The following is a 22497-nucleotide window of genomic DNA, read 5'->3' on the forward strand; positions in this document are numbered from 1 at the left end:
TTTGTTTCTAGTTTTGCTAATAAATAACACTGCAGTGAGCATGCTTGCTATACATATATAGGTGGTCCTTTAATGAATTTGTCCACTGGGTAATTTCCTAGCAGTGAGTGAGAGAGTATGCATATTTTTTGTATTTAGTTACACTCCCATAAACAATGTTTGAGAGTGTTGGTTTTGCAATACTCTTTCCACCAATGAGTATTGTCAAAGAAAAAAAATTTTTTGTGGGCTTCCCTGGTGGCGCAGTGGTTGAGAGTCCGCCTGCCGATGCAGGGGACACGGGTTCGTGCCCCGGTCCGGGAAGATCCCACATGCCGCGGAGCGGCTGGGCCCGTGAGCCATGGCCGCTGAGCCTGTGCGTCCGGAGCCTGTGCTCCGCAATGGGAGAGGCCACAGCAGCGAGAGGCCCGCGTACTGCAAAAAAACCCCAAAAAACAGTTTTTTGATTTTACTCAAATACCCTGAAAACCAGATTGGCAGTTTAGTCTTCTAGTCTCTTGTTTAACTTAGAAAGTTAAAAAAGAAACAATGGAAAATAGAATAATGTAAATCTTGGAGTAGTTACATTAATTCTTTTTAATGTAATGAGAAGTATTGTGTGTTAGTTAAACTCGGGGGGTATTTTTATTGTGTCCTTACTAGGAAATTTGATGAATACCTCATTCTTTATAAGGCTCCCATCCTCAGAAAGCTTCCTTTTCTCTCTTGTGGAGAAGATATGACATTATATTTACTGTATCTAATTGTGTCTATTGCTGCATAATAAACCATCCTCAAACTTTGGCTTTGGCTTTGGCTTAAAACCACCATCATTTTATTTGCTCTAGATTCTCTAGATCAACAGTTTTGGCTAGGCTAATCTGAATGGTTCTTCTGCTGGTCTCTCTTGGAGTTACTAATACAGCTGGAGTTATCTGTTGGTTTGATTTGGGGTGATAGTCTAACAGCCTCTCTCATATTGTTGATAATATTCCTTGGGTCACATGTGTCCAAGGTTAGCCTGGGCTTGTGTGGTGACAGAAGAGTTTCCAGCAATGAGGGAGCATATCCCATTGTGCACTCTACTTGTATGTTATTTGCTACTCTGCCATCAGCCAAGGCAAGTCTCATTGCCAGAGCCCATGTGGGAGAGGATTACACAGGAGAATTGCAAGGGCATTAAAACGTAGGTGTGATTCATTGAGAGTCATTACTGTAACAATCTACCACCACTTTCTTCTTCCTTGTACAAGAGAAGTATAAATAAGAGATATAACAGTTTAAAGTAGAGAAAGATTTCTTGTCTAAGGAAAGGTTTTATTGATGTCACTTAAGTTAGAAAGACTGATTCCATCAACAGTTGCAGACTGTTGATTTTCCAGATTTTTAATTTCTTCTACATATATTAACTGACATTTTTCTGTAAAGAACTTTTCAGTTTAAACCAGGGCGATTTGGTTGCCATGAATTTCAGAGTATACTGGATGGTCAGGATAAATGCTTAATTCTTTTTCTTTAATTATGAATTTTCAGAATAAGAATCGATACACTACTCTAGTAGTGATCAATGAGGCTTGCTTATTTGTCTTTTGACTTTCTCTTTCCTTGAGGAAAGAGAACTCATGGATTTTTTTTTTTTGCCTTTTAATTTTTTAATTACTCAGAAAAACTTCATTTTTTTATTTAGCTTTCTGACTCTGTGCTTGTGCTTTGCTTTCAACACTTTCACAACGATTTTATGTTCCTCAGTAAGGAAAGCGTGCTTGTTCCTGTCACGGACACATTTAAAACACACATGGAACCACCATAGGCCTGGCTGATAAGTTTTTTCGTTTTAGACAACCTTGTAAGAGCTTTAGGTCTCACAGCACAAACTCCTCAATGTTGGCCTGGGCACACGCCACATGTGGATTTTGGTGCTTTCCCAACCTTCTTGGTATAAAGGTAAACACCAGGGGTTTGGGACAGCCTGGTTTTGTTAGAGGCTGTATTGTAGGATAGCCTACGATGGTGTCTCAAACACTGGACCATCCTGAATGCCTCTAGGTACCATCCCCGGAAGAGGAAGAAGCACTCATGGATTTTTAAATATATTTCATGAACTCAAGGATTTATATATATTTAGTGGGTTTCAGTCAATTGAAGTCAGTGTGGTTTTTTGGTATGCAAATTGTCCCAGCTTTACCTAGTAGAAGTGCCTTCAAGGTGACTTTTGTCATTTTGACAGGACCCTGTTAGTGTTTGATAACTTCCTTCCTTTTTGGCACAACATGTGCCAGGTTCATCTAGTAAAATTTCTCCTCCAGGCTGGAATCATCCATTTCTCCAAAGAGTCCTGGTTCCTTTTAATGGGGAATGCTATTTAAATACCACTGTCTGGGCACTTAGGGTTCTCATTGCTTCTGTGTTGTCATTGCTTTTAAGCATTTAAGATAAGAACTAGGAGATATATATATATATATATACACACACACACACACACACACACACACACACACACACACACACGTACATATGGACAGATTTAAAAAGCAAAACAACATGAGTTCAAATTAAAGTATTTTTTCCTTCTTTGAGTTTGTATTTTGAAATTTTATACTGAACATCTTGGCTCTTAACGTTAACATAATTATTTTTTCCTAAAAATATATATAACATAGCTTTAAAATAACAATACTAATATTACTGTTAATAAGCTTACTGAATCAGTTTTACTAATTTTTTTTAGCAATTCTTTTTGTCCTTATACTATAGCTCGCTAAGTCTATAAAGTCAAAACATTGTGTTCTTAAAACACTTGAAATAATTATATTCTTTGTGTGGCTATAGCATTAACTTGAGATTCAGTTAGGTTTAAAATTTAAAAAAAAATTAAAAATTGTAACATGAAATTTAGCATTTTTATCATTTTAAAGTATAAAGTTTAGTGGCATTAAGTACATTCATATTGTTGTGCAACCATTACAACTATCTATTTCCAGAATGTTTTTATCATTCCCAAACTGAAATTCTGTACCATTAAACAACTCCTTATTCCCCCTATCCCAGCCTTTGGCAACCACTGTTTTGCTTTCTGTCTCTATGAATTTGATTATTCTAGGTGCTCATATTAGTGGAGTCATACATATTGGTCCTTCTGTGTCTGGCTTATTTCACTTAGACTAATGCTTCCTGGGTTCATCCATGTTGTAGCATGTATTAGAATTTCCTTCCTTTGAAAGGCTGAATAATATTCTACTGTATGCATATACCACATTTTGTTTATCCATACATCTATTGGTAGACATTTGGGTCGTTTCCACCCTTTAGCTATTGTGAATGCTGCGATGAACATTGGTGTACAGATATCAATTCGAGTTCAGTTAGACTTTAGCTGAGGTTTTAAATAAATGAGGATTATTATTAACTAAGCTAGAGAACATAGGAGGAAAAGAAAACTTTTTCCCTGGGGTGGTAAAGGGTTGAGATACGTGGTTTGATTTTGGAAATGATTCATTTGAGGTGCTTTGGGAAATCAATTAGTCTCTCTTTTATAGTCCAGGTGAGAGATGATGACGTCTTGAACTGAGTTAATGGCAAAGGAGATGAAGAAAGGATAGATTCAAAATTTATGTAGGTGATTCAATTAACTTGGTGATTGGATGTGAAGGTTGAGAAAGAGGGGAGTTAAGGGTAATGCTTTGGATTTAAACAAGATGGGTATGTGATGTTTCTGTAAGTTTAGGTAGAGAATGCAGATGGATAAAAGGTTTATGAGAACAGATAATGAATTTGGTTTTGAATAAAATGACTGTAGTGTGCTTTCACGCCACTCTGGTAGTGATATTTAGCAGGAAAGGAAAATATGAATTTGAAGTTCAGCAGAGATCTGGATTAGATTTAGAATTTTATTTTTGTCTGCATTGGGGGATAAGTAAAGTTAAGGGAATAAGTGAGATCACCTAACAGTGTATGGTAAGCTAAGAGGTTGAACATGAAAATTCCCTGGAAGCCCTGGAATACTTTCCATGAAATAAGAAAATTGTCATTTGCAAATATACCTTTTCAGTTCATCTGTATGTGCAAAGTTCTTAGTTCTTAATAGTAAGAAAGAGGTAGTGAGGGCCCTAAGAAATCTTTGATTATTCATTTATAGTACAAGGATCAGGTAATGTATTTAAAGCACCCTTCTTTTTTTTTTTGATAGATTTATTTGTTTTATTTTTGGCTGCATTGGGTCTTCATTGTTGTGCGCGGGCTTTCTCTAGTCGCAGCGAGTGGAGCCTACTTTTCATTGTGGTGTGTGGGCTTCTCATCGCTGTGGCTTCTCTTTTTGCGGAGCGTGGGCTCTAGGTGCGCCTGCTTCAGTATTTGTGGCACGTGGGCTCAGTAGTTGGGGCTTGTGGGCTCCAGAGTGCAGGCTCAGTAGTTGTGGCATGCAGGCTTAGTTGCTCCAGGGCATGTGGAGTCTTCCCAGACCAGGGCTCAAACCTGTGTCCCCTGCCAATCCGCATCGGCAGGCGGATTCTTAACCACTGTGCCACCAGGGAAGTCCCCAAAACACCCTTCTTAAGGTCTGAATATAATAGATGGCTTTTCAAACTTCTTGAATTTGTGAAAATTTTCCTAATTGGTCTTTATGGTGGGAGGAGGGTGAAACAGTGACAAAATCAATGCTGAAAGTTACATTTTATAAGAAATCCTTGTCGATGTCTTGTAAGTCTCCAAGGTTTTGAGGTTGTATGTCATTTAATTTCTAATACTTGTATCCTTTCCAGTTTCAGAAATAATTTTGCTAAGTATAAGGTGTGTTTAGTATCTTACAACAATTTTTTTTCAAAGATTTTCGTAAAAGCAATATTTTATTTCTAGTCAACTCACCTTTTTCTGGCAATTAATGTGTTACTAACTCAGCTTCTGCTGGTTTGCCTTGTTCCCTTTCTAGTTTCAGCTAGAGTGGTATGGGTTGTGCATTTGCTTATTAAGCATTTACTACATCTCTTCTGTGTGCAAAGACTAGTTATCCTTTTAGTTGGTTTTAGTGCTTTGAAGATAGGTATGATTTAGAGATGAGGTTCTTTATTTTTAGTAGCAATTAGGTTGTAAAACTGAGTTATGTTCTCAATGAAATTATTGCTCTCTTCCTGCTTGACCTTCTCTGTAGTGAAGTCATATGTAGGGGGAGAGTTATATGTAGGGAGAATATGTTGAGTTTGGAAGCTCTGACTCAGTATATCACCAGATATTAGAAAAACTTTTGTTATTCATCTATAAAATAGGTGTTTTTTATATGCTGCTAGATGTTTGTTTTGATTGTTTTTCTTTGCTATTAGATTTTCAGTCATAATTGGAAGACATAGCTATTGGTTGCTTTGGATTACAGCAGTGTAGTTATGATTCTTACAAGTAGATTTTTAAAGTTGTATTTAATAAACTAGTCTGAAATAGATAAAATGCATTTTAAAGAAACTTCATGTTGTTAAAACTTCTTTGATAGTGATACTACCTTTCAAGGTATTGCGTACAGTGAATAGTAACTTTTTTTTTCCCAGTTAAGTGCTGTTCTTTCTTCAAAAACTTGTATGTGATTTTTGAAAGTAGTTTTTGGAGAGATTAATGCTGCTTTATGTTGATCTTATAGTTGTTGGTAGTAGGAATGTATTTTTATATTATCAACAACCTAAGGTAGCCAAATATATTGCAGGCATCTATTCTTATTTGGTTGAAATAAATACTTTGAATACCATATAACGTTTTTCCCCCATGTTTTCAAATTTTGATCTGTTTGGCTGACACCACTAAGCATTAATGATAGGTGTTTGATAACTCTAATCATTTGGATCTTTTGCTAGCCCAAATATTTTTTAATTAAAAAAATCTGAAAATTAAAAAAAATATGACCACACTAATAAAAATTTTTGAGAGGAGATGGGTAGGTGGTTAACTAAATCATCAGCACAAATCTTATTCTTTCAGCAACATAGAGGAAAAGTAGTAATAACAAAAATAGCCCTGACGTAAAACACATCAATCTTCTGTGAGCTTTCAATCTGTGTTTATATCTTTGCATAACTGAAATCATAATATATCCAAACTTCGTATTTTGCCTGTCTTACAAATTCAACATTATATCACATGTGTTATAATTTCTTTGCACAATCTTCACCCTTGTCACTTTTAAAAACAATTTAAAAAATTAAAAAAATTTTTTGGCTGTGCAGCGTGGTATGCGGGACCCTAGTTTCTTCACCAGGGATTGAACCTATGCCCCCTGCAGTGGAAGTGTGGAGTCTTAACCACTGGACTGACAGGGAAGTCCCCCACCCTTGTCATTTTTAATTGTCAGTTTTGTTGAGTTGGGTATGTCACAATTTAGTTAACCTGTTCTTTGTTTTAAACATAGTTTGCTTGTAGTTTTTCACTTAAAATTTTTAAGAATTATATGTTTCAGGTGTATAGCATTATGATTTGACATCTGTGTACACTACAAAGTGATCACCACCACAAGTCTAGTTGCTACCCATCACCATACAGTTGACCCCCTTTATCCATTTTGCCCACTTCCCAACTCCCTTTCCTTCTGGTAACCACTAATCTGTTCTCTGTATCTATGAGTTTGTTTTAGTTTTATTTTATTTGTTCATTTGTTTTTTTTTTTTTTTAGATTCTGTGTATGAGCAAAATCATATGGTATTTGTTTTTCTCTGTCTGACTTATTTCATTTAGCATAATACCTTCAAGGTCCATCCATGTGGTCACAAATGGCAGAATTTCATTCTTTTTTTATGGCTGAGGAGTAGTCCAGTGTGTGTGTGTGTGTGTGTGTGTGTGTGTGTGTGTGTGTGTGTATGTGTATGCCATTTCTTCTTTATCCATTCATCCTTAATGGACACTTAGTTTTTTTTCATATCTTGGCTGTTGTAAATAATGCTGTAATGTATAGGGGTGCATGTATCTTTTTGAATGAGTGGTTTTGTGTTTTGCAGATAAATAGGCAGAAGTGAAACAGCTGGGTCATATGGCAGTTCTAGTCTTAATTTTTTGAGTAACCTCCATACTGTTTTTCATAGTGCCTGCACAGTTTATAGTCCCACCACTAGTTCAGGGTTCCTTTTTCTCCACACCCTCTCAAACATTTATTTCTTGTCTTTTCTGACAAGTGTGAGGTGATATCTCATTGTGGTTTTGATTTCCATTTCCCTAATAATTAGTGATCGTGCACATCCTTTCATGTGCCTGTTGGCCGTCTGTGTGTCTTCTTTGGAAAAATGTCTGTTCACGTCCTCTGCTCATTTTTTGATTTGGTGGTTTTTTTGTTGTTGAGTTGTATGAGATTTTTGTAGATTTCAGATATTAACCCCTTATCCGATATATGACATTTGCAAATGTCTTCTCCCATACAGTAGATTGCCTTTTTGTTTTGATGATGGTTTCCTTTGCTGTACAGAAGCTTTTTAGTTTGATATAATCCCATTTGTTTATTTTTGCTTTTCTTTCACTTGTCTTTGGAGTCAGAGCCATAGAAACATTGCTAAGACGGATATCAATAAATGTTAACCAGACTTATTGTGGTGATCATTTTGCAACATATACAAATACTGAATCATTATGTTGTACACCTGAAACTAATATAATGTTATATGTCAAATATATCTCAAAAATTATAAAAAAAACTCAATTAAAAATAAATAATTCATAAAAAACAAAAACAAAATAAAGCTCACTGCTTAAATGACAAAAAAAAAGACTGATATCAGTGAAGTTTTCTTCTAGAAATTTCATGGTTGCAGGTCTTACATTCAAGTCTTTAATCCATTTTGAGTTACTTGTTTCATTCTTTTGCATGTGGCTGTCCGTTTTCCCCAGCCCCATTATTGAATAGATTATCTTTTCTCCATGGTATATTCTTTGCTCTTTTGTTATAAATTAATTGTCATATATGTGTAGGTTTACATTTTTGGACTCTCAGTTCTGTTTCATTGATCTGTGTGTCTGTTTTTGTGTCAGTACCATACTGTCTTATTACTGTAGCATTATAGTATAGTTTGAAATCAGGGAGTGTGATACCTCCAAGCTTTTTTCTTCTTTCTCAAGATTATTTTGACTATTTGGGATTTTTCTGTGGTTCCATACACATTTTAGAATTATTTGTTCTAGTTCTGTGAAATATGCTGTTGGAATTTTGATAGGGATTGCACCAATGTAGATTGCTGTGGGTAGTATGGACATTTTAACAATATTAATTCATCCAATCCATGAACACAGAATATCTTTCCATTTGGTTGTGTCTTCAGCTTCATTCATCAGTGTCTTACAGTTTTAACTGTAACAGGTCTTCCACCTCCTTGGTTGAATTTATTCTTAGGTATTTTACTCTTTTTGATGCAGCCATACATGGGATTGTTTTCTTAATTTCTCTTTCTTTTTCTTTTTTGGCCGTGCCATGGCACGCGGGGATCTTAGTTCTCCAACGAGGGATCAAACCCGTGCCCCCTGCAGTGGAAGTGTGGAGTCTTAACCACTGGACTGCCAGGGAAGTCCCTTAACTTCTCTTTGTGATAGTTTGTTGTTGGTGTGGAAATGCCACAGACTTCTGTATGTTGATTTGGTACCCTGTGACTTCACTAAATTCATTTATTATATTATTAGTACTGACATTGTGTGCGTGTGTGTGTGTGTGTGTGTGTGTATGTGTGTATGTGTAGTCTTTAGGGTTTTCTATATGTATCATGTCATCTGCAAATAGTGACAGTTTTACTTTCTGATTTAGAAACCTGTTATTTCCTTTTTTTTTCTAATTGCTTTGGCTAGGACTTCCAATGCTATGTTGAAAATAAGTGACAATAGTGGGCATCCTTGTCTTGTTTACTGATCTTAGAGGAAAAGCTTTCAGTTTTTCATTGTTTAGTGTGATACTAGCTGTGGATTTGTCATATATGGCCTTTATTATGTTAAGGTATATTTCCTCTCTACCTACTTTGTTGATAATTTTTATCATAAATTGATGTTGAATTTTGTCAGATGCTTTTTCTGCATCTATTGAGATGACCATATAATTTTTATCCTTCATTTTGTTAATGTGATGTATCATGTTGATTGATTTGTGGATGTTGAACCATCCTTTCATCCCTGGAATAAATTCCACTTGATCATGGTGTATGCTTCTTTTAATGCATTGTTGGATTCAATTTGCTAACATTTTGTTGAGGATTTTTGCATCTGTGTTCATCAAGGATATTGGCTTGTAATTTTCTTTTTTTGTGGTCTTCCTTGTCTGCTTTTGGTATCAGGTTAACGCTGGCTTCATAGAATGTGTTTGGAAGCCTTCCTTTCTTTTCAGTTTTTTGAAGAATTTGAGAAGGATAGGTATTAAATCTTTGAATGCTCTAGAATTCGCCAGTAAATCTGTCTGCTCTGGGCTTTGATTTGTTGGGAGATTTTTGATTACTGTTTCAATCTCCTTACTAGTAATTGGTCTATTCAGATTTTTCTATTTCTTCATGATTCAGTCTTAGAAGATTGTATTTTTTTTTTTTTTTTTTTTTTTTTGCGGTACGCGGGCCTCTCACTGTTGTGGCCTCTCCCGTTGCGGAGCACAGGCTCCAGACGCGCAGGCTCAGTGGCCATGGCTCACGGGCCCAGCCGCTCCGCGGCATGTGGGATCCTCCCGGACTGGGGCACGAACCCGTGTCCCAAACCCATGTCCCCTGCATTGGCAGGTGAACTCTCAACCACTGCGCCACCCGGGAAGCCCAGAAGATTGTATGTTTTAAAAAAATTTTCCATTTCCTTTAGGTTGTCCAATTTGTTGGCATATATTCATAGATCGTGAGACATCCTTTGTATTTCTGTGGTGTTATTTATAACATCTCCTCTTTCATCTCTGATTTTACTTATTTGAGTCCTCTTTTTTTTCCCTGGTGAGTCTAGCTAAATGTTTGTCAATTTTATTTATCTTTTCAAAGAATCAGCTTTTAGTTTCATTGAACTTGTTTTTTTTCTTTTTTTGGTCTCTGTTTCTGCTCTGATCTTTATTATTTCCTTCCATCTACCAATTTTGGCATTTGTTCTTCTTTTTCTAGTTCCTTTAGGTGTAAGGTTAGATTGTTTATTGGGAATTTCTTGTTTCTTGAGGTAAGACTATATTGAATTTGGTCCATTTACATTTAAGGTAATTATTGATAAGTATGTGCTTATTGCCATTTTGTTAATTGTTTTCTGGCTATTTTTGTAGTTCTCTCTTTTCCTTTGTGTTTTGGTGTGGTTTCTTTTAGTGTTATGTTTAGATTTTCTCACTTTCTTTTGTGTACTTACTATAAGTTTTTTCCTTGTGGTTACTGTGAGGTTCACCTATAACATTCTATGTAAGTAGTAGCCTGTTTTAAGTTGCTAGCAACTTAAATTAGAAATCATTCCAAAGCTTTATCTTTTTACTCCCTCCCCATGTTTCCTACTTTTGATGACACATTTTACTTCTTTTTATTTTATGCATCCTGTAACTAATTATTGTAATTTTAGTTATTTTTAGTACTTTTGTCTCTTAACCTTTGTGCTTGCTTTATAAGTGATTGATCCTCTGCCTTTATCATACATTTACCTTTAACAGTGAGATTTTTACTTTCATATGTTTTCTTATTATTACCTAGTGCCATTTCTTTTCAGCTTAAAGAAGTCCCATTAATATTTCTTGTTGGGCCAGTTTGGTTGTGATGAATACCTTTAGCTTTTGCTCATCTGGGAAACTCTTTATCTCTTCGTCAATTCTGAATAACTTTGCTGTGTAGAGAATTCTTGTTTGGAAGTTTTTTCTTTCAGCACTTTGAATATGATCTGCCACTCCCTTCTGGCTTGTAAAGGCTCTGCTGAAAAATCTGCTTGTAGAGTTATAGGGTTTTCCTTGTATGTAACAATTTGTTGCTTTTAGGGTTCTCTCTTAATCATTTATTTTTTACTGTTTTAATTATAGTGTGTCTTGATGTGTGTCTCTTTGGGTTCATCTTATTTGGAACTCTCTGTGCTTCCTGGACCTGGATGTCTGGGTCCTTCCCCTGATTAAGGATGTTTTCAGCAACTATTTCTTCAAGTAGGTTTTCTGTCCCTTACACTCTTTTCTTTCTGGCACCCCTATAATGCAAATGTTATTCTGCTTGATGTTGCCCCAAAGGTCCCTTAAGGTGTCTTCATTTTTCATCTTTATTTTATTTATTATTTTAAAAAGATATTTATTTATTTGGCTGCGTCGGGTCTTAGTTGTGGCATGTGGGATCTTTTGTTGCGGTGCGGCGGCTTCTCTCTAGTTGTGGTGCGTGGGCTCTGTAGTTGCTGTGCATGGGCTGCAGAATGTGCAGGCTCAGTGGTTGCGGCACGTGGGCTTAGTTGCCCTGTGGCATGTGGGATCTTAGATCCTCGACCAGGGATTGAACCCGCGTCCCCTGCTTTGGAAGGTGGATTCTTAACCACTGGACCACCAGGGAAGTCCCTGTCTTCACTTTTTAAAATACTTATTTCATTTTCCTGCTCTGTCTGGGTGAGTTCCATTGTTTTATCTTCCTGCTGACTGATTTGTTCTTCTACTTCACCCAGTTTGCTGTAGAACCCCTCTAGCATATTTTTCAGTTCAGTTATAACTTCTGTTTGGTACTTTCATATATTTTCTATCTCTGTTGAAGTTCTCACTGTGCTAAGTTTTTCTTCATCTGAGTTTGTTTAGTGTCTTTATGACCATTACTTTGAACTTTTTATCAGGTAGATTGCTTATCTCTGTTTTGTTTAGTTCTTTTTTTGAGGTTCTGACTTACTCTTTTGATTGGAATATCTTCCTCTGTCTCCTCATGTTGCCTAATTCTTTGTGTTTGTTTCTATGTATTAGGTATATCAGCTATCTCTCTTAGTCTTGAAGGAGTGGCTTTATTTAGGAGATGTCGTATGGGGCTCAGAAGCACAATCCTACCTAGCCACCAGAGCCAGGTGCTCGAGGGGTGTCTCCTATGTGGGCTACATGCAGTTTGTGGGAACACAGCTGCCATGGGGTGCTGGTGGGTGGGGCTGTTGCTTGGGCAGCTGTGAGGCCCACCTGAGGTGTGGGGGTTGGCAGGTGCTCTCTCACCCCTGGTGGGATGTGCCCACTGGTGGAGAATTCCAAAGTGGTGCCTTCCAGCACCAGTATTAGCAAGGTAGCCTGAGATCACATAAATGGCTCCTGCCAGTAACTCAGCCCGTGGGGAGCATTCCAACTGGTTCCTGCCTCTCTGGCAGATGCTTCAAGATTAGTAGGTGAGTCCCCTTCACCTATGGTTGTATGCACTTTTCAATTTGGTGTTTTTGCACTGGTTTTCAGATCAAGTCAATCTGTGTGCAAGTCCTTTAAGAGCAGATTTTCTATTCCCTGTAGCTTTCCTGGACATATTTCCCGTTGGTTTGCAAAACCAGGTGTTTTGGAGGCTCATCTCTCTTGTGCAGGATCTAAGGGTTGGGGTGCCTGATGTGCTCAAATCCCTCATTCCTCAGGGAAAGGATCCGTGCCTTTGTGGTCCCTCCCAATTGTGGATTGCTGAAGCTGAGGTGCGGTTTTCATATCTTCGCCTGTCCTACACATCTCATTGCTGTCCTTTTATTTCACCCTTTGTTGTGGAGGTTCTGTTCATTCAGTTTTCAGATCCCTTTCTGGGGGAACTGTTCCATATGTGGTTGTACATTTATGTCTGTAGGAGGAGGTCAGTTCATGATCTTTTTATGCTACCATCTTGAACTCTCCCATAATTTTCCACTTTTGTAAACAATGCTTTGCTTAGAATGCCCATTCATCCCTGCCTGGAAAAGTTTTGATCAAGCTTCAAGCCCAGACACAGTGCTTGTTTGGGTTTACACCTTTAAAAAATTGTTGTTTATGGCAGGGTGTAGTAGCTTTGGCCAACTTTCTGAGTTCCCACAGTGGGCCTGGCTTCTTGTTACCTATCACATGTAGGGTGTTTTGGTTCCTATTATCTCATTAGAACTTGTTTGCCTCTATGTACTTTAGTTCCCAAACTCTATACTCTGTGTGTTTGTTTTATTTTTTGTCCACTGAGATACTTACCTTGTGTTTGAGCATACGTCTACAATTTTAACATTAAAAAAATTTTAATCAGCTGTTGATCGTTGATTGGAGCTGAGGCAGCTTAGTTTCTATGCTAACTGTGAGTGCAGTCTGGACTGGAGTTATGGACACTCTCTCTTTACCATGGCATATTTCAATGTTTTATATCCCTTAGCCTATTCCACATACCCTATTCCACAGTTTAACCTATTTAATACCTGTTTGTGTGTCTATTACTTTATTTCAAACATATGTATTTTTTATCAAATACAGTGTTCTTATTTCTGCCCTGTCTGCTGTTGTGCATTTTTTTCATCTATTTGGAATGATTGTCATTTTATTTAATTAAATTTAACTTTAAGAAATAAGATTTTTTTCAGTTACCACAACTTGCATTGATCTCTTCTTTCTCATAATTCTGCTCACACTCAGAGCTCCCCCCTTTAGCATTTAATTTTTTTCAAATTGTTTCTGATCTCTTTTTTTACACATTAGCTTGGTTTCACCAGCCAAGTTGTATAGTCTACCTGAAGGCTTGCTCCTTGTTTCTCTTACATTGTCCTCATACTCAGTGTCCTCCGTCTGGCATGCAGAGCTTTATAGAATGTTAGGTACTTCATGGGAGATGGATAAATATCTATTGAAGAAACCATAAACAAAATGAATGTGTTTTGTACCTTTTAGTCACTGTAAAAGATATCTAAATTATGTAATAATTTTCCTAAAAAGCACAATTTGGAAGATATTTATCCCCTATCATTTTAAGTTTTTAGCACAAGTTATTCTTATCCCATTGTATTTACAAAGTAAAACTTTTTATAAGTGTAAATGTTAGAATGCTTTATATTGTTTCCTCAGGGTCATTGTTACTGTAATTGCACTTCTCATTGAAGTGATAGGATTTTGGCAGCCTAATAATAGAAAAAGAAGTTCTTAGACAATTTAGCAACAATCTGAGGGAATGAGGGAATATGTGTAAAATATGCACATCAAAAGCATCTCATGATGATTTTATTGTTTCTTCTTTTTTCCCCCCGTGCCTCTTGGGCTTACTTAGGTCTGTTTACTAGGATTATTTTAGGCAAATTTAAGGAAGGGTATTTTTGGTGATGATAATAGGATTATGTAGATATTTCTGTGAATTGCTTGTTCTCAGGCAAGGTAAATCTCAGGTGAGAAGCCACCTGGACTCTGGAAAAACTTAGGATACAGAATGGGGAAAGTAGTTCTTGGGAGGTACAGCTTTTGTTTGCAGTGCTTTTGGGGATGGGGTCAGTAGTTTTAAAAACCATTATGATGTGAAGCTCTGAAATGTTGATGAGTCAAAAATGAATTTCTAGTTTTATACAGTTATTTATATTAAGTATATAATTAAAATGCTCTTTAATTTTTTTTACTATTTAGTTACTTTTTTGTCACATGCATTAGTATATCATCAAATTCAGATAGCAGGCTTGAGACAAATTCATGTCTCAAGTATATCATTTTGAGAAAGAATTTTGCTTTGTTTTTTTGGAGGAGGGTAGCTGATGTAATAGTTCAAACATGAGAATGTTGTGGATGTTAAGTAAACACAATAAAGACATACTCTGGATAAGTTTAGAAAGAGAGAGTTATGTTTTGCGAAAATATGATAGGAACATAGATCATCCAATTTGGACAACTCTGATTATTTTTAATATCAAAAATTTCTCAATGTAAAAGTAATTTAACTATGAATCTAAAATTCTGAAAAAAATGTAGCAAAAACAAAAACTGAGAAACTAAAGACCAAAAAACCCATAATTGCTTCTTGCTAAAGAAATTATTGTTTGCATTTTGGGATATTTCCTTTGAATCTCTTTTCTTATATAATTAGTTTTTATACATAATTATAATCATAGTATATGCATGTTATTTCATTTTTTCTATGCAGTTTTTATAATCCTTATTTTAATTGATTAATTTTGAAGTAGTATCAGTTCATCCTTCTTTGGCATTTATGTTGAATATGTAAGTGATGTACAGGGTGTTCATGTTTTGAGACAGATGTTTAGCGATTTGTTCTCAATCTTGGGTGCTTGAGGTATATCTCAGTGGAGATGTCAAGCAATATGAGTTAGTGATTAAGAATCAGACTGCTGAAGTTAAAATCCTTTCTTCCACTTATTAGCCATGTGACTTCGGGCAAGTAACTTAATTTCTACACCTTTATTCTCTCTTGTATAACGTGGGAATAATGATAGTGTGCACCATAAATGTTTTTGGTAAGGATTATTGAGTCAGTTCTTGTGCTCTGAATCTGTCTTTTAGTCAATATTTTACTAGATTTCCAGTTCCTTTAATGTCATACCTAAGTATAATGAATAATGTTAGATGATAAATGTTGCAGGAGAGGGAAAAAAAAAGGCCTTTAACCCTCCAAACTGTATATTTGATGGTGGAATATTAAGTATTGGAAACAGATTGGTAATGGTTGGCATGGGTAGTAGATGGATGGGTGACTAGATAATGTGGCCTGTGTTGATCTTTTTAGCTCCCCTCAAATCATTGTAGTTCACTTGATGTAGTGGGGAGCAATGCAAGAGGAATTAAAATTTCAGCATTTTAGTTCTGCTTCTTTCTGGTTTTTGTTAACAGTAGAATCTTGAGAAGTCCCTTAGCTGCTTTGAATTTGTTTTCTCATCTATGGATATAACATTTTACCTGTCTCTCTCAGAGATGTCTTTATGATTAAATAAGATATTCTGTAAAAGTGAGGTGAAGATGATAAAGCACTATATATAAAAGTAAACTTTTTATTAATTTAAAAAGACTAAAGCTGAGAGAAGGCAGATAGAGATCTTGATACAGTATTAGGTCCAGTCAGTCTTTAATAAAGGATGGCTTCTAGTGCTGTTTGAGAGGACATCTACCTTTATGTGTAAGGCTAGCCCTGATTACTGTTTAGGTTATTAAATAGTTTATGAATATATTGTTGATATTTACTTTTTTTTCCCCCTTTCTGCTTGTGTTTCAGACTCCTGGGAGAGTTGGCTCTCAAGGTTCTGATTTAGATTCATCATCAGCTCCTATAAACACAGTGGATGTCAATAATGAAAGCTCTTCAGAGGTATGAAAATAATAATTTGGCAATAAATATTGTTTTATTTAAGGAAAAATCACAAATATATGGAGTAACAATTGATAATTTTAACTTTTGTAGGGAAAGGTCTCATAAATCTTTCTTACAAATTGGAATGCAATTTTTGAATCTCACTTGTAGATAGATAATAGTGCTTAGTTGTGAGACTGTGAAAGTGTATATTAAGACTGAAAAATAATATTGACAATTTATCTTTAATGTTAAAATCATCTCAACTTAATGAAGATTTAAAAATCTGTTTGTAAAGAATTACCAGTTAATTAGTATCTACTTAGGTGTTTGTACTGCCATGAACGACTAAGCTAATGAAGAATTAGATGAACTATAACATTTATACATTATTTGTTGTCTTCATTTATGACTTTGTAAGAACTTCTATGTTTGATAGCTTATTAAAAATTAATGGAGAAAGTAAATAAGTCTAAAAAAGAAATAACTCAAATTTTTTGAGGTCAGCCTTAGAAGTTGCTACATTACTATCATTATTTTTAACAAATAATATATACTCATTATAGAAAAAGGAGATAAGGTAAGAGAACATAAAAACCACCCATAACGCTGCCCCTAAGAGATGAACACACTCACATTTCTGCTCTGACACTTTTTGTCAATTGCCCCTTTCTCAGCCCAGCTGTACCACCTACCCAGTCCCCTTTTCCCTATTCTTTCCCATCTCTTGGTTGGTGAGTCTATTATGTGTATGTTTCTGGGTATTTCTCTATCCATTCATTTCTCTGTTTTGTCTCTTTTTGACCATCTGTCTTCACGTATATGTATGTTAACCATAACAAGATCGAACAAGACTGTGAGAGTGAGAAGAACAGTATCAGTTGAACTTTATTAAGAGCAAGTTTAAGGAAATATCTTTAAGGAAAACATTCCAAACGGTATTTATGATATGATGAGCTCAGAGAACTAGGTTGTAACCCTGGAGAGGAATTTAGTATTAATTGTTGACCTCATTTAGACCAAAAACAACAAAAAAAATCTCCAGTGGGTAAATGAGCAGTGCCTGAAAATCCTGCTATATTTTCTTATTAGGCTCCCTTTTCTACTCTCTGTGATAGTTGTACTCTCTGCTTTGTCCTCAAACCTTCCATGTGCCTTACCTTAGTCCCGCCTTCTCACCGTCACCTTCTATACCATTGAGAAAAGATGAATGTTCTCATTTTGCCCCTAAAACTATACTTGCACCTGTATTCTCTTTATTACTTTAGTACATGGAAGACAGGTCTCTTTTCCTATCAGATTTCAGTCCTTTCCCTTGTGCTCTGGATTCCATTCTCTCTTCCATTCTCATCTTATCATCTCTCCCTCATGCAACTTTGGTTTTTACCTATGCCACAGATTATTCCCTTCAGCATACAAATACTGCTCTAGAGGTGCCATTAACCTGGGACTCCCTTAAATTAAGTTCGGTACTTGAAATTTTGCACATTACCCACTAGTGTAAATTTCTAACCTAATTGAGGGCTATTGGTGATTATGAATTCTCAGGGGGTATTGTTTTTTCCATATGCCCAGTGTTAAGGTATTGACTTGTTAAGGTCTCAGTTGATATCTCTCCCCACCTCTCTCAATTTCTCTTTTTCTCGCTTAATCTTCCCTTTTACCCTGATGTTGGCTTCCCACTTTGAACAAATTCTAGGTTTTAACATTGTGCCCTTAGCATCCATCTAAATGGGAATTTGAAATATCATGGTCTCCAGGATTTAAAAAAAATGGTCAGAAATAAAGCAGTACCTTGCTTTAGTGCTCATTTATATCATATTTTATATATTATGTGTAATAATATATATAATAGTATTTTAGTCAGTTATAGGCTATTATAAGAAAAGCACTGAGAGGCTTAAACAGCAAACATTTATTTCTCACAGTTCTGGAGGCTGGGATGTTCAACATCAAGGATTTGGCAGATTCTGTGTCTGGTGGGGGCTTCCTTTCTGGTTTGTAGATGGCTGTCCTCACATGGCAGAAGGGGCAAGAGAGCTCTCTGGGGTCTCTTTTATTATATAAAGGTACCAATCCCATTCATTAGGGCTCCACCCTCATGACTTAATCATCTCCCAAAGGCCCCATCACATTGGAGGTTAAGATTTCAACATATGAATTTTGAGGGTACATAGACATTCAGTCTGTAACAAATATATAATCTGTATAATACATAATGTAATAAGTGATATCATATCATTTGTTCTCATCAGGACAGTTGTGCAGACTATTTAGTATATTGCATTGCAGAAGCAAATTCTTTGTTCACTCTATCCATTTCTAATCTGGCTTCCATCCTTAGTACCCACTGAAACGCACTAATGACCAGCATATTACCAAATCAGGTCTTCATTTTCCTAGTCATTTGGCTAGGGAGAGCAGACTTTTCTTGGAGCTTTTTGGGTAGGTGTCCACTGAAGTTTCCAGGTAGCTGGCTTCTCCAGCAGCCAGTCCAGAATATATGAGATGAAAAGAAAACCCAGAGTACTCACCACTCTCTCAGTCCTTGGCTCCTGAGATCCTCAGCTGGTCTGCCTTCTTCTCTTTACCTTTCAGAGCTTTCTTTTTGTTTAGTTTTATATATAAAGCCTCTGGATTTCAGCTGTACTTAGCAGGAAGAATAGAGAAGTATATCTGTTCCATTTTGTCTGGAACTGGAAATCCAACCATTTTGAAAATTAGAGTATTTATCTTTATATTAAGGAATTATAAGAGTTCTTTATCCTTTGTCAATGTTTTGATTGCCTCCTATTCATCTGATTAGTGAGGGAAGGATTCCTGTCCTAGGCTTATGGGAATAGCTAAACACATAATTAGACAAATGAGACAAATGAGATCAACAGCAGTTTATTAGTCACATATACTCACAGCCCAGAGATGGAGGACACGGTGTGCCATGCAGGGCTGCATGAGGATTGCACTTGGGAACAAAATGAACAACCAGGGATTGTTCAGAGGCAGGCATTGTAGTATCAGGAAAGTAAGGTGCCCCCTGGTTTCTAAAGGAGATGTGATTGGCTTGCTTGAATAATTCCAGGGGCCGGCAGAGAACCTTCTCAGGGATAAGCAGGCCCTGTGCTTGCTGCCTGTGAAGAGGAGGGCTGTTTGGCTAGAACTCCTTATCTGTGAGAGCAGAGTGGGGAGGGGAACTTGCAGTTAGGCCATTTGAAGCCCTCCCAGTTTCACCAGTTGTTAAGGCAACACAAAGTATTGGGCCTTAATTTTAGCCCTTACACCACAATCAGAAATATGTGATGTGTATATTTTTTCTCAGTCTGTGGCTTATTTTTCATTTTGTTAATGTTGTCTTTCAAAGAGAAGAAGTTTTAAATTTTGGTGAAGTACAGTTTGTCAGCCTTTTCTTTTATGATTTTTGCTTTTTGGGTACTACAAAGTTTTTTGCCTACCCCAAGGTTGCAAAACTTCCTCCTATGCTTGCTTCTGATTAAAAAAAAAACAAAAAAATCAAGCTACAAGCATATATTGTACAACACAGAGAACATAGCCAATATTTTATAATAACTATAAATGGAATATAACCTTTAAAAATTGTGAATCACTATATTGTAAACTGTAACTTACATATATTGTACATCCACTATACTTCAATTTAAAAAAAAGATGGAAGGATTAAAAAAATTAAAAAAATCATTTTAGCATGTACATTTAAATGTATGATTTATTTTAAATTATTGTATATGGTATGAGATAGCGGTTGAGGTTCATTTTTTCCATGTGAATATGGAAACATTTTTCCATATGCTTGTTGCAGTACCATTTGCTGAAAATGTTACCTTTTCCCAATGAATTAAATTTTCACTTTTGTGAGAAATCAATTGACCTTATATATGTGGTTATATTTTTTTATGTTCTTTGATCCAGGCATAATGAACTGATTTTAAGGTGTGCCAAGTTTTTTCTTACCTTTGAACTTTTGTATATGCTGATCTCTGTGCCTTACCTAGTTTTGCTATTTCTTTTTTCTTGGTTAACATCTGATTATCCTTCAAGTCTCATCACAGATAATTTTTCCAATAAACTTTCCTGACTCACATGTTGGATAGATGCTTCCTCCACATGCTTCTGTGGAAAAGAATTCCCTATCCTTTTGGTAATGATTATTAGTCTGAGATTCATTTATCTATCAAATATTTATTGTCACCAGACACTGTTCTGGATGCTGGAGGTATGGCACTGAGTGAAATAGTAAAAAATCTTTATGCTGGTGACATTTATTTTAATTTATTTATTTAATTTATTTTATTTTTGGCTGTGTTGGGTCTTTGTTGCTGCACGCGGACTTTCTCTAGTTGTGGTGCGGGGGCTTCTCATTGCAGTGGCTTCTCTTGAGCGCAGGCTCTAGGCATGCGGGCTTCAGTAGTTGTGGCATGTGGGCTCACATGCCACAACTACTGAAGTTGCCTCTGAGCAGGGGGTAACTCAGAAAGAACTGAATGAAGTGAGAAATCATGTTGATTTCTGGAGCAAGCATGTTGCAGGCATGTGGGACAAGTCTCTGAGGTGGGAGCATGCCTGGCATATTGAAAAAGCATCCAGGAGGCTAGTGTGGCGCCAGCACAGTGAATGGGGGCCGTTAGGTTATTGAGGTAATCAGGCCCACCTCATGTAGGGCCTTATAGGCTTTTGCACAGACTTTAGTGTTTTACTCTTGGTGAGATAGGAAGTCATTGGAGAGTTTGGATCAGGGAAAGGACAAAATTTATCTATATTTTTGTAGGATCACTCTAGCTGCTGTGTGCAAAATAAAGCTGTTAATGGGGTAAGGATACAAGCAGAGAGACTGTTAGAAGGCTTTTACAGTGATCCATGTACACCATGAGGGTGGCTTGGATCAGGCCAGTTGTGGAGGCCCTGAGGTTCTAAACACATTTTGAAGGTAGTTCTAGTAGGATTTTCTGATTAGTGGGGTATTTTCTTTTATAGCTCTTTCAAGAAGCATGCAAGCTTATTGAGGATGGGGTCTTTGCTTTATTTTACCATTGCATTCTCAACAACATAGCATAATGACATAGTAATCACACTCAGTAAATACTTTTTAAAAAAATTATTCCTTCCTTCCTTCCTCCCTCCCTCCCTCCCTCCCTCCCTCCCTCCCTCCCTTCCATCTTTAGTTGCAGTATGCGGACTTCTTAGTTGTGGCATACGTGCGGGATCTAGTTCCCTGACCAGGGATTGAACTTGGGCCCCCTGCATTGGGAGCACGGAGTCTTACCGACTGGACCAGCGGGGAAGTCCCAATACTTTTTGAACGTATGACTGAATGATGATATGTGGAAACTTAAAGTGAAGAAATGAGTAAAGAGGCAGGCAGCATAAAGATATTGTGGTAAAAAACAATGCAACAGTACGTTAAAAAAAAATATTATTCTGTAGTTTTTTTTTTTGTTTTTTTTTTTTTTTTGCAGTACGTGGGCTCTCACTGTTGTGGTCTCTCCCGTTGCGGAGCACAGGCTCCGGACACGCAGGCTCAGCGGCCATGGCTCACGGGCCCAGCCGCTCCGCGGCATGTGGGATCTTCCCAGACAGGGGCACAAACCCGTGTCCCCTGCATCGGCAGGCGGACTCTCAACCACTGCGCCACCAGGGAAGCCCTATTATTCTGTAGTTTTAATACTTGGGCCTGTGATTGCCTGGAAGACAACCCTTTCATCAGTAAAAAGAAAAAATAAGTGAATTCATGTTCCTCACTTTCATCCCCTGGCTAATCTCCTTAAAGGGTTGTTAACAAGAGGAACAATGATATTAATGATATTAATGATAGCTAACATTTATTGAATGTTTTCTTTGTATCAGATGCTGTGATAAGGACTTAGTATGTATTATTTAATTCTCACGAGACCCCCTCCCCCATATGGAGTAGGTGTTACTGTTACCTCATTTAACAGATGAGGAAATTGAAGGTAATATAAGCTACTAAGAGTGGTGTGGATCCAGGATTCAAGCCCAAGACTAGCTCTTAACTGCTACCCTGTCTTGCCTCTTACTTTGGAACCTTGTTTGTAGTCTTCCTCTTCCTTGCTACGATCCTAACGTACATCAAGGAACTCAAGGAACATCTTAGCCTCCCAGTTCTTAATGTTATCAGTGCCAATGATCTTTATTACTTTTCTTTTCTAATTACTCAAGCCCATGGCAGTACCTTCCATCTTCTTATCAGGCAGAATAATTTTACCTGACATGTTAAAATCATATCTCTGCATTCCTTACCTCAACTGACTATCCTCTCAAAAACTTTCATAGTCTCACTACTTACCTTCTTTGGCCTTGCTGATTATTTTAGATTTTTAATTTTTATTTTTTCTTCTAGTCTGTCAACCTTTCTTCGCTT

At 36.7% G+C, this 22497-nt stretch overlaps 1 pseudogene; it reads right to left on the reverse strand.

Moving 5' to 3' along the window:
- Window positions 1–1658: 1658 nt before the first annotated feature.
- On the reverse strand, window positions 1659–2010 carry LOC132528938 (large ribosomal subunit protein eL34-like; annotated as a pseudogene).
- Between the last annotated feature and the right edge of the window lie 20487 nt (window positions 2011–22497).

Source organism: Lagenorhynchus albirostris, chromosome 11, assembly GCF_949774975.1.
Source record: "Lagenorhynchus albirostris chromosome 11, mLagAlb1.1, whole genome shotgun sequence".
Classification (NCBI taxonomy): Eukaryota; Metazoa; Chordata; class Mammalia; order Artiodactyla; family Delphinidae; genus Lagenorhynchus; species Lagenorhynchus albirostris.